Genomic DNA, 10,859 nt, shown 5'->3' with positions numbered 1-10,859 from the left:
GGGAATATGGCTGCAGTTTGAAAAATGTCCAAGAACTGCTTCTCAGGAGTGTTTTGGTGGATGGAATTTCCTTAATGAAGAAAGGGGTGGGGGTAGAAATGATTATATGTTTTAGAGCTGCTTTATGAAGAATAATACTAATGTTCTGTTAGCATACATTGACCTGAAAAAGCAAAGCTGTTAACATTTGCTCTGTTCCATGTCACTAAAGATAGCATTAAGTGTTCCCATAATACCAATTTGCCATAGTTTTCTCAAGACTACAGTTTTAAAGATAGTAGCTTGATTATATATAAATTCTACAGTTATGCAGCTAAACTCAGTATTTTTATTTTAAGAATAAATCTGGAGTTTGCTGGCTATCGAGGACCCTTTGCTTTGTAACTCCTAAGTACCTAAACCAGCCTACTTAGGCTGTTTAAAGCTGTGATGTCAGTTTATTGATAAAGGTAATTGTTTCTTTGCAAATGCACATTTCATTTCGTTTTAATGTTCTAGTTGGCTTGATTGCCCTGGGATGTGTTTGAGGCTTTATGCTGTAGCTATAAGAAAACAAAGTGTTTGTATGTAGTTCATTGAAGAGCCTCAACACCCAAAGAAAGAGATAAAACAGAAGATAGCTACATAGAGAGCATATTTTATGTTTATTTGACCAAGTGTTACCTGAAGGACCCACCATCTGGTGAGCGAGTTGATTGTTCAGTATGTTTCAAGTGGTGCTGCTAGGTATGAACTAATCTTACAAGCATGCTGAGATGGCTTGTCACAGTGAAATGCATAGCCCAGGCCTTAAGAGTACCATTTATTTTCTCTTCCATTAGATCATGTTGTGCTGGTTTTGTTAGCCATTTCTCACCTGTAGGAAACCAATCTCTTTATTTCCATCTGGGAATTGTACATTTTGTGGTATATGCCGGTAAAAGTAACAAGTTATAACTAAGAGCATGCATTTTTAATGTTCTTTTGAAGTATCCTATAAGCGTAACACAAAAACAGTAGGTAAATCTTTTTTGTGTTGCATTCAGAAAGTCAAAACATCTGTTTAATACTGCTGTAGCTGAAGGCATTTGTAAAAGGTGCACAGTTGGTGCTTCTTGCAAATTTGTATCTCTTGTATTACCAACTCAAGTGGACCATGTTAACTAGCACACAGTACTGAGTTCTTGTTCAGCCTTTGTTCAGAGTATGTACATTGCATGGGACCCCAAATGATGCAAGTCTCTTTTCAATAGTAAGTCAGCTTTTTGTTAAACAATTATTCAGGCAAGGTAGAAAAATGGAGTGCTTGCATATACTTGGTATTACAGAGCTATGACACTTGTTTCTTTTATGGTTCTTACCTGACGTGTCCCAAATGAGCTGCTTTGTGCTGTGGCCTTTTCATACTCTATTTACAAGCTTTGTCACCTGACAGTTATTCCTAGAATGATACAACTAGCCAGATGATGTTCTTGGATCTCCATTAGAATGATTGTCCGACACAGACACTAGTTCCTTGTCAAAATGGAACTTTTTTTTTCCCTTTTAGGTATTTGTGTGCTAAACCAAGGTACTAAATTCTGGTTCTACATGAAGGTGATCTGATCCTTAAATGCTACAAAGAAACAAAGATTTTTCCCTTCCTTGCCTTCTACAGGGTTTTATTTTGCATGCGTCAATGGAACAAATTGTTTTTCAAGTCCTCTAACCAGGTATACAGTCTTGTTTTAATTGCAGGAATGACTTGGTAGACTGGTATTTTAGGATCAGTGTTGTGTAATTGAAAAGCTTTACTGTTTGCCACTAAGTAGCTGAGGGAGGGAAAACAAACTAAAAAATCTAGGCTATAAAGAGTATCAGGGCTTCAGATGAATTGTACACCTCAAGAAAAAGCCTAACTAGCTCACAGTCTTGTACAGCTTCATATTACATTTCTACTCGAAGTTCACTAACTTTTCCTAAGAAAGAAGGCACCATCGGAGTTTAAAAGGCCTTTGTGTTGCCCAAGTGACTGTTCTGGTTTAGCTCCTGTGACTAAATTCAGAGGGGTTTTTGTTTCCATTTTTTCTTTTTTTTTTTTTTCCTCAGTAGTGTGAACTTTGGTGTATTTGGTGCTCAAGACAAATACAAAAAAAAAAGGGTGGTTCATCCTTTTAGGTTAGGATTGGGAGGCTCTAGTAAAACCTGTCCTCACTGCTGTGCTTAGATTTAATGTTACTGTAAAATAGTGTCTTGAGTTGAAAATGGGGAATTTTCTTAAACTGTACAGGAATTGTTTTAGGACTAGCAGCATAATTAAAACTGTAATATCTCTCAAAACCTCTGAATACGTAGCCCAGTGAAGATGCATTCTACAGTCAGTATATTTTTGGAACAGTGAAAGTGCTTGTAAGACACTGTTCTACCTATAGGTCTGCAAAACTCCTGCTCTGCTTAGGCTGTATGTTTGTAAATGAGCTTTTAGCTGCTAACCTGTACCTATGAGTTTTTCTGTAATTTGTGTTTGAATTTCAGTATATTTCTTGAACTACCAGGGAGGCTGCATTCCTTTCCCCCTACCCCATTCAAGAGAAGTCTGGCCTTAACCTGTGTATGCTTTCTATCTTAAATTTAGAGGAATATTATTTTGCTGAGCTGTGTTCCACCCTTCTTCACCCCCCACCCCCCAAAAAATAAAGTTTTTTTTTTTCTCCCCCCTTGTGCTGATTCACATGGTATACTATGAATAGGTGTTTAAGGAATTCTTAAGCTTCTTGTAAAGCTTTCCTAGAACAATTTAGGGTTAGAATCTCCAATTAATGGAGGTCCACTTTTTTTCTGTGGGGAAAAAATGGTGCATAGAACTGTAAAATCATAGTTTGGGTTGGAAGGGACCTTGAAAGTTTATCTAGTCCCAACCTCCCTGCAGTGAGTAGGGACATTTTCAAGTAGATCAGGTTGCCTGTCCAACCTCATCTTGAATGTTTCCAAGGATGAGGGCATCTGCCGTGTCTCTGGGCAACCTGTGCCAGTGTTTTGCCATACTCACTGTATACTAACTGAAGACTAAGGCAAAGAAGATATTAAATACCTCAGCCTTTTCTTCATTCTTTGTCACTAAGTGTCTGTCCCCACCCCACCCCCCCATCCAATAAGGGATGGAGGTTCTCGTTAGCCTTCCTTTTGTTGATAATGTATTTGTAGAAACACTTTTTACTGTCTTTTATAGCAATACTCAGATTTAAGTTCGAGTTGTGCTTTGGCCGTTTTAATTCTTTCCCTGTAAAGCTTTGTGATATACCCTTAAAGCATTTTCCTTTCTCCTACACACATACTAGGAAATTTCTGAAGGAAGTGTCTTTTAATCACTGAGAAAAATGTCATCATAGGGCAGGACGCTGTTGCCTTGAGCAGCTGCCCTGTGATGGGCAGGTAGGCTTCAGATCTGCTATAGATGATGTTTTCCCTGTAGCCATTAGAGGGCTTTCACATTCAGTGCTGACTAAAAAGATCCCTGTAGTTACAAGGCTACAAACTAGTTAAGCTGGAAACATGGGTAAAGATATGTGTATATGGCATATAGGCAAAACCTGACATAAGTGTCCTTTTTAAGATTTCTTGTACTATCTGTTACGTTAAGGCTGTTAATTACCTTTATTTTGAGCAATATACAGAAATTCCTTGCTTATGATACTAATCCTTTTTAAAAAAGGAAAAAGTAGACCTTTTCCTTGTTAGATGTTTCATTAGTGCAGGTGAAAGTCCTCTACAGCACTAAATGTTACTAGGATTGCTTGCTTGGTGCTCCCAATTCTTCCACTGGAATAGAGATCCTTTGACATAGCTTACCAACTTGTTTGCCAAGTATTTTCTAAGGGAAAATGTTGCAACAACTGATCTACGTTGATAAGACTTCCTGTAAATGCTGGATTTCATCTATTTTTGATGAGAAAATAAGTCTGTCTGGTCTTTCTATTTGAATGTTGCAATAAGTTTCATAGAACTGAACTTGTCAGTTGTGCTTAACTTAGTGTTGCAGTGGTTATTCCCTGACTTAGGAGACAGCCACACTCAGGAATTAACTTGTTTTCTTAGGTGGTCTGTGGTAGTTTCGTGAATCAAGTGTAATTCTGTTAATGGGTTTTAAATTCAGATTTTTCAAAGTAAGATAATTGTGGTGAAGTTTCAGAAATGATGTTTCAGTGTTCTGTTGCCTGTTTGTAAACTGGGAGGTCTGAGCAGGTGAGCTTTGTTTGCTGTGGTGTCTGGGGACTTGGTTAGGTGCATAGCACTTCAGAAGACTGGGCTAGTAGAAGATGACAAGCTGCCCTGTGGGACAGTGCACACCACAGTGTGATTTCTTACACTGAGAAAGTACTGAAAAAGTGTCTTCTGGGGTGAAGGAAGCCTGAATACGGAATTTCTTTTACTTGCTACATGTAACTTGGTAGTATTTAGTCAGCTCTTCATAACAGTCTTAACACAGTTGATTCCATGTAGAGTATCTGCAAGAGGCTCCAGAGTCTCGAGCTGAGGAGTTGGTGGTTTGAAATAGAAGATCGGAATTGACACCTTAGCAAATCCTTGTATGTCCAGGGAAAGAACATTCAGGGCTGCTGCAGAAATATTTCTCAGCAGATACGTCTCAGCATAGCTGAATAGGTGTCTGCTGACTCCATTTCCATTGCCGGGGCGGGGGGGGAGTGGATGTGACAGCCAGGCACATCTGCTGCTGAAAGGTCCCTTATTTGTGTGCATTCAAATTATTAAGCAGGTCCTGAACTCAGGCCAGCAGTAACTGCAGGCACAGCTCCTTAAACCAAATGATGTTTGGATACTAAGTGAACAATAGACTGTACTTAGTCTTTATGATAAGCTAAGCTTTAAAACGGTGTTCTCAAATAAATGAATCTGAAATACGTATACAAGCCTTGATTTCTGTCTCCTCAACTCTTGGATCCATTTTTGAGAAACTATACCAGAATATAATAGCCCTGTATGGTGACTGAGCTGCATGCAGCTGAAGGTGTAGGAATCTTTATACAGACTAAAGATACATGAATTCACTGTTTTTGTAGTATTTCTTAGTTACATTTTGCTTTGTAATACTTCAGCATGGTTAGTGTGGATAGATATTAAAAATCTTAACATCTGTTTTAAACCACCTAGGTTCTATTTCTGTATATTAATCTTCACACTGTGGTGGACCCAGCTGGGCAGTCCGTCTTCTGCAGAGAATTGTACTAGTTGCCATGGCAGCGTACAGCTACCTACTGGTGACAATAATAGGCATGTGACTCCTTTGATAACTGTCACAATGCAATTTAGTCATCAGCCAGCAGGTGGGGCATTAAGCTAACAAAACCCTACCAAATACTGTAATTTAAATAGTTCTCTTATGGAACATTATAGCCTGTCCTTTTTATGATAAAAGCTCTCTGTCACAGAAGGTAGCAGTTCTTATTGTAGGCTAATTTAATTTATGCATTAAAGAAATTCAATGAAAACACTTTGTAGATTACCAAAGGTTGTGTTACAATGTGTGATGGGTTTGACAGAAAGGCAGGGTTTGTTAGCAGGTCTGAGTGTTTTGTCAGGACAGAGCTGGGCACTCCATGGGGAAGCAGGACAGGGAAGTTTAAATCACAGTTTTATTCTTAGCTGATAAATTCCTGTCGGCTTATCTGTAGCTCTCTTCAGTTCCTCTCTTTTGGGAAGTGAGAAGGCTTTCATTTTTCTTTCAGGTAAATCCAGTTTATTCTACAATTCCAAGAATTTGAGAAATATAAAATAGTAAAAAGAAAAGCCTGTAGTGATACTTAAATCTCAGTGTATTTTGAATGGATTCATTTAGCCGCCTTTGTTCCCATTTTTACAGAGGCAGGTTTGAAATGAGTAAGAACATGGAATACTTCTATAAACTGTATACTCATTCTGAATTTCTCTGTTCTTGTAAATGGAACAGGGTCATTGGAAATGGATGGGAACTTGGCCATGTGGTTTTTTTACCAGTGCTTACTGTTACCTGCTGTTTTCAATGTTTCCTAGGTCCACAGTGCTTGGCTGGAGGAGGGGAGGGGTTTATCTAGCAGAAACTGGATAAGTTTTCAGTTCATGCAACTGTTTCTCCTAGGAAATTATGAGCTCTCTGAAATGTTTGCTTTCTTGTGTGACATTTTCCAATATAAATGACACTTTACAACAAGGTAGTATGAAACCAACAATGAACAAAAAAGTGAGTGTTCACTTGTATATTTGCTTATCTTGTTATAGAAGCACTACTGAAGAAAAATGTGTTACTTTGTTGAATTCTTGCATTTGGTAGTGACCCTTAAACAATTTCAGTTAAGAACTTCAGTACTAGTCCATGTCAGGGTTTGTCTAGGTCTGTTTCTATAGTAGGTGTTACTAGAAAACCTGTCTATAACTGGAAAAAATAAAGAGACGGGAAAATAGATACTCAAGAATATGCTTAGCTTCTTGTGCTGTGTGTGCTTCAGAATTTCTGAGCTTGTCTTTGATCCCTCCTTTTGGTATATATTGAACAGAGTAGCAAGGCAGTCTGTACTAGAGTATTTTTGCCACAGTGTCACAGAATGCAATTAAAAGGAATTATATTTGCTGTACAAGTCCAATATGTTTTCATCCTTGCCTTCACAGGCTTAGTAATGCTTCAACCCAAATAGCAGTCCGTTAACTTGGAACAAAGCTGTTAAAAAAAAAAATCAAACCATGGAACAAACTTCTTTTATAAACCATTAGGATTCTTTAACAGATTTTCTGCCATACTCAGTGTTAAAGAATTTCTTTGTGTGTGTACATATATATATATATATATATATATATATATATATATATAAACCAAACAAACAATCCTGTAATGGAACTCTTTAAAAAGAAGGCAGTAGGAGATAATACTATGTATTCATACCTAGAGCTCTCCAGAAGTACTTGGTATGTGTTGTGAGTATGGTAGTTTCAAGTGCTGTATACATGCTGCTTAACTAGCAAAAAATATCCTGTATGCAGAACTAGAAGCAGCTCCTGAGGCCAGAGAGAAGCTAAATCAGGAAAATCCTAAGATACATGATAGTGTGTGGATAAGATTCTTTAACAATGTTAGGGGGATGTGCATCACTAGTGATGACTCTAAACTGTGTCCTGAAGCTTTGAGTTGGTGGCAGTGGATCCTGTTACAGCTACTAGAGTGGTCTCTTCATCCAAGTGGCAGAGGTCTGTGTTTTGGCAGCAGACAATGTATTATCTCAAAGCAGCCTGCTTGGCTTGTAATGTGCAGCCTCAAACTATAAAATTCATGTTTCTGTGTCTGTTCCCTCACACATGTACAAGCAAAGGATGAAACAGAATTGTATTATAGTACTGGTAATTATTTTGGAAAGAATGCTTTTCAATTTGGAAAGCAGAAATCTCAAACCTAATTGGAAACAGAACTGTGTCTTAGTTTATGCACAGAAGCAGTTAGAGAATTGACTGAAATGTCCATTAAGCGCTCCTTGCAAAGCACTATGGGAAGCAGACATGATCTTTGTCTTGCCTTATTCAAGAGCAACCAAGTTCTTTTTAATTTGGTCTAAATTAAGTAACATGGAAACTCAAACTTCAGTCTCTGACTTGTTAGTAAACTTCAGTTTGAAAACTTGAGTAAGAATTTTATTACCTTCTCTTTCATCCTGTGTGCTGTCCTTCACATCAGGTGATAAAGTGGAGCTGGCAGGGAAAATGGAGTTGCTGTGAGTAGTCACAAATACCACTGTACTGGTTACCTGTCTAACATGGATATGCTTTAAATCTGCATACTTAACTGTAAGGTCAAGGATGAAACTTAATGATTTTATTTTTCAAATACTGTTCCCAAAGTGCATAGCAGAGTAAGGTTTCTAAAGACTTGCAGTTTTGTAATTTACTGTCCCAGAAAACAGAAGTAGTGCAGAAAATAAGTTTTTGCTGTTACAGTAAGCTAGTCAACTAAAATACTTGTTTATTGAACAAGTAAATGGATAACATCAGACAAGCTTGCTGTATCTGTGGAAATGCTGCAGAGTATGAAGTCCACATTTACCTTGTTCTAATGTTAGTCACTTTGTTTATTATTATGTGTTTAAGCATCTTCTCTTTAAAGCCACTGGCTTTCTGTCTCTGGTGGCACATACATAAAGCTCTGCATGCTGAAATCACTTTCAGAATGAAACTGCCTAGGTCAGTATGGTTTTGCAGTTTTCAAAACCTAAAACTAATGTGTAGCTCCTCCACTCATGCTTTTTCCTTTGTAATTGAATCTCTTTGGAGAAGGTTAGTCCTGTCCAGAACTGTTACTTCTAGTTGGATCTAGTATAGAAAGTGTTTTTTTAATTCTTTATACTGTTTCTTAGGAGTCTGGGTTAGATTGTTGTTCTTGTTCACACTCTCTTGGCAAGCTTTATCTTGTTAGCTGTACCTGATCCAGTTATGCAACAAAGATACCCCAAAAGAGCCTTTCACACTTAACTGTGGAGGGTAAAGCACTGTTTGAAGACTTTTAGGTTTGAGTAGTTTAAAGAAAACTTAGAGGTAGGGTAGTTCAGGCCAAGGTGATACTTCTGGCATATAAAACCTATTAATGCACTCAGAATGAACAGTTTATGTAGTTTGTGTAAGATACTAACATTTTGTAAAACGATTCATAGAACCATAGAACCGTTAGGGTTGGAAAAGACCTTAAGATCATCTAGTTCCAACCCCCCTGCCGTGGGCAGAGACACCTCTATGCTAAATCATATCACCCAAGGCCTCGTCCAACCTGGTCTTGAACACTGCCAGGGATGGAGCATTCACAACCTCCCTGGGCAACCCATTCCAGTGCCTCACCACCCTAACAGGAAAGAATTTCCTCCTTATATCCAATCTAAACTTCCCCTGTTTAAGTTTTAACCCGTTACCCCTTGTCCTATCACTACAGTCGCTAATGAAGAGTCCCTCTCCAGCATCCCTATAGCCCCCCTTCAGATACTGGAAGGCTGCTATGAGGTCTCCACGCAGCCTTCTCTTCTCCAGGCTGAACAGCCCCAACTTTCTCAGCCTGTCTTCATACAGTCCCCTGATCATCCTCATGGCCCTTCTCTGGACTTGTTCCAACAGTTCCATGTCCTTTTTATGTTGAGGACACCAGAACTGCACACAATACTCCAAGTGAGGTCTCACAAGAGCAGAGCAGAGTAGAGGGGCAGGATCACCTCCTTTGACCTGCTGGTCATGCTCCTTTTGATGCAGCCCAGGATACGGTTGGCTTTCTGGGCTGCAAGCTCACACTGCAGCTGGCTCATGTTCATTTTCTCATCAACCAACACCCCCAAGTCTTTCTCCGCAGGGCTGCTCTGAATCTCTTCTTCTCTGCCCAACCTGTAGCTGTGCCTGGGATTGCTCCCACCCAGGTGTAGGACCTTGCACTTGGCATGGTTAAGCTTCATGAGGTTGGCATCAGCCCACCTCACAAGCATGTCAAGGTCCCTCTGGATGGAATTCCTTCCCTCCAGCGTATCAACCGAGCCACACAGCTTGGTGTCATCGGCAAACTTGCTGAGGGCGCACTCAATCCCACTGTCCATGTCACCAACAAAGATGTTGAACAAGACCGGTCCCAACACCAGTCCCTGAGGGACACCACTCATTACTGGTCTCCAGCTGGTCATTGAGCCATTGACCACAACTCTTTGTGTGCGGCCATCCAGCCAGTTCTTTATCCACCGAGTGGTCCATCCATCAAATTGATGTCTCTCCAATTTAGAGACAAGGATGTCGTGTGGGACAGTGTCGAACGCTTTGCACAAGTCCAGGTAGATGACATCAACTGCTCTACCCCTGTCCATCAGTTCTGTAGCCCCATCATAGAAGGCCACCAGCTTGGTCAGGCAGGATTTCCCCTTAGTGAAGCCATGCTGGCTGTCACCAAGCACCTTGTTGTTCTTCATGTGCCTTAGCATGTCTTCCAGGAGAATCTGCTCCAAGATTTTGCCAGGCACAGAGGTGAGACTGACTGGTCTGTAATTCCCTGGGTCATCCATTTTCCTCTTCTTGAAAATGGGGGTTATATTTCCCTTTTTCCAGTCATCGGGAACTTCACCTGACTGCCATGATTTCTCAAATAATATGGCCAGCAGCTTTGCAACTTCATTCACCAGCTCCTTCAGGACCCACAGATGGATTTCATCAGGTCCCATGGACTTGTGCACATTCAGATTTTTAAGATGGTCTCGAACCAGTTCCACTCCTAAAGTGGTCACAAGGTCTTCGTTCTCACAGTCCCTGCATCTGCCTTCCAAGACTTGGGTGGTTTGGTCAGAGCCTTTGCCAGTGAAGACTGAGGCAAAGAAGTCATTCAGAACCTCAGCCTTCTCCAAATCCTGTGTAGCCAGTTCTCCTGAGAGCTTCCTGAGGGGGCCTACATTCTCCCTAGTCTGTTTTTTATTTGCTATGTACTTGTAGAATCCCTTCCTGTTATCTTTAATACCTCCAGCTAAGTTTAATTCTAACTGGGCCTTAGCTTTCCTAACCTGGTCCCTAGCTTCCCGGACAACATCCCTGAACTCTTTCCATGCCACCTGTCCTTGCTTCCACTTATTATAAGCCTCTTTTTTTCATTTGAATTTTCCTCAGGAGCTCCTTATCCATCCAAGGAGGTCTCCTGGCCCTCCTGCTGCACTTCCTTCTGGTTGGGATGCAACACTCCTGAGCTTGTAGCAGGTGATCCTTTCTCATCCAGTAAGTGGTGCCACTTCAGTGATTTGTTTTCAAACTAGCTTGGAGATGCACAAGTTTGGTTTGCCATATTCAGCAGTGATTTCCAGAGGTGTGATGGGGTAAGTTGTTTTCAGCTGCAGATCAGGAATCTGGACATAACTGCATCA

The sequence above is a fragment of the Pezoporus flaviventris genome, unplaced genomic scaffold (assembly GCF_033815535.1).
Source record: "Pezoporus flaviventris isolate CSIRO_AGI_PZ_B2104156 unplaced genomic scaffold, CSIRO_AGI_Pfla_v1 ptg000037l, whole genome shotgun sequence".
Classification (NCBI taxonomy): Eukaryota; Metazoa; Chordata; class Aves; order Psittaciformes; family Psittacidae; genus Pezoporus; species Pezoporus flaviventris.
The sequence above is the reverse complement of the archived record's forward strand: the minus strand, read 5'-3'. Positions refer to the sequence as shown.